This window comes from Lottia gigantea (assembly GCF_000327385.1).
Source record: "Lottia gigantea unplaced genomic scaffold LOTGIsca_291, whole genome shotgun sequence".
NCBI lineage: Eukaryota > Metazoa > Mollusca > Gastropoda > Lottiidae > Lottia > Lottia gigantea.
Genome location: NW_008708949.1, coordinates 49,820 through 52,519, shown reverse-complemented (window position 1 = coordinate 52,519; position 2,700 = coordinate 49,820).

Sequence of the window (2,700 nt, the reverse complement as noted above, 5' to 3'; positions counted from 1 at the left end):
TTTGAGGATTTTGTATATTGGGTCCAGAGGGTTCAATAGCGATATAGAACTGCAATTGAACTCTTCAGAATCCAAAAACAACAAAGTTTAACTCAGCCATGATAGAAATATCATGCAGGTCTCAAGCCCTGGTAAATGAAGAGAGGACTAATAATAATTAGGGTTAATCCTATAAACATCATTAATCCGTAGAATAAAGATCGAGATTATTGTCCAGGCCTTTATTAAATAGATCAATGTTATGAAAAAGACCTCCCAAACCATTAAATTACCCTAAAAATGACCCTAAAAACCAGAATAGAAAAAAGGAAGTTCTAGCATAGTGACATATTTTAGCGACATTAATCTTTCATCATTAGGGTTCTAGCAACAGGGCACGTTTAGTAGACAGAGTTCTATCAGCCAGGGCAGGTGTTAGAGACATAAAAATGGCCCAAAACAAGCCCCGACTTAGAAACATTTTTGGAATCCCTTCCTTGGGCGCTGAACGCAACTGGGCCAGACATGTTTCCATTCAAACACTTGGTTTAGGGCGTTTCTTCTTGGACTCTGCAAATTGACCGGCCTAATTTAGGTTTTTGGAATCGTTGCAGGAATCTGCTCTTTGGGCCCTGAGCGTAACTCGGACACACCTATCTTGGGTGAATTGGACAAACTTGCTATCTACGAGACTGAAAAGATCAAATAAAGTCAATTTGAGAGTTAAATATGCCTTTTTATTAACTTATTTTAGGGTTAGGTAGGGTAGGGTTTATCAAGTTTCTTGGAGTTTAAGGGAAGAAAAAAAAGGCATATAAGGGAGTGAAAAGAAAAAAGTCAATTGAGAAAAGAAACCCTTAGAGAATGGATGTAAGAAAGAAAGACAATTTTAGAGATATGGAGAAGAAAGAGTGGAGGGGGAGAGGAGGAGACCGAGGAGGGTCGAGAAGGCAATTGAAAAACAGGCAGGCCTGGAGACAATTTTTTGTAAGTCAGGAGGAGGCTAAGAAAAGGAGGGAGGAAAGGAGAGAGGATGAGTGTTTTTAAATGGTTAGATGAGGTTGAGGGTTTGGAGAAGAATGTGGGGGCTAGGGTGGAGGAGAGGGAGAGAGAAAGGAGAAAAGTGAGTGTAAGGGAGGAGGAAGATTCGGGTAGGTGGGAGCGGGAAGAGAGGATGATGAGGAGGATACAGAAAATAGAAGGAATGGGTGATGAAGAAGAGGATGGTACATTTTGTTATGGGTGTTTAATTTATGTAAAATAATGTTTTCATATCTGAAAAAAAAAGAATAAAATCAATAGATAAATCTGAAAAAAAAAAAGTTTACCTTGATGATAGAAATATCATGCAGGTCTCAAGCCCTGGTCAATGAGGAGAGTGTCACAAGACGGACGAGCGGATCCTTAATTAGTACTCATGCACACCCATTCTCACCATAAATCTATAATAACCATTTTCTACTGAAGGCCCAATTTCACCTAGTAGTAGCCCAATATGCTTATACACCTAGAAGCATTCTACCGAAAGATACTATTCACCTAGAAGTATCAATTAACCAACACCAATTCCATCCTAAGACACCTAGCATAGGATTCACTCAACATCGTCACCAATTGCCGAGTAACAAAATGACAAACATAAAAACCTTATATAGCACTCTTGCACACAATGCACGGACTTTCATACAATCTAATACTCACATGACAAACATCTCGAATATCAAGACACTAAAATAAAAATACTTTTATTAACATGTAAATCGTATCTACATTAGTTTGCGCGAGCCACAAATATGTGTTTGCGCGAGCCATTAATATGCGTTTGCGCGATAAAATTTAATAATTTTGTGACAATCATATTATCATTACAGGGTTTTTATTAAAGTTACCAACTGATATTCTGATAGTTTTGATATCGTTCCCCCCATTTTCTACATTATTATATAACATATTCTACTTGAAATGAAGACATTCTATTAGTGCCATTTTTCATCATAAAATAAATACATATCTTTGAAAGTTCCTTTATTGAACAGTTAGCTGAATACATTGTTGTATGTTCTGAATAATATATGTAATAAACATATAATTATATAGTTAAAGATTGTAATCATAGTGTCAGGTAGGTAATAAGAGAGAGCAAACAACTTACAGATATAACCTATGCATGATAATGATTTAATTGTTGTCTGTAGTATTTATTATATAACATATTCTACTTGGAATGAAGACATTCTATTAGTGCCATTTTTCATCATAAAATAAACATATATCTTTGAAAGTTGAAAGTTAACTATTTGCCATATTTAATTTCCATTTTTTTTTTGGTATTTGTTTTTCATTAGGTTTCATGTGTTTATCCAAGTCCCTGGTGTCTAATTAGTAGGAAAAGTCCACAACTTGAACCAAATCGGATTACTTCCAAGTGGTGCCCCCTTAATGCTAGAATGATGCACCTAAACATCAGAGGGATGCCCCCTTTATATCAGAGTGATGCCCAATATATCAGAGTGATGCCCAATATATCAGAGTGATGCAACCTAAATGCAACAATGATTCCCCCTATACATCAGTGTTTCCCTAATATATGAGTTATGCCCTATATACATCAGAGTGATAACCCCTAAATTCTAAAGTGATGCCCCTTCACATCAGAATGATGCCCCCTTAATTCTAGAGTGATAGCCCTGGGCATCAAAGTGTTGATCTCTATACACAAGA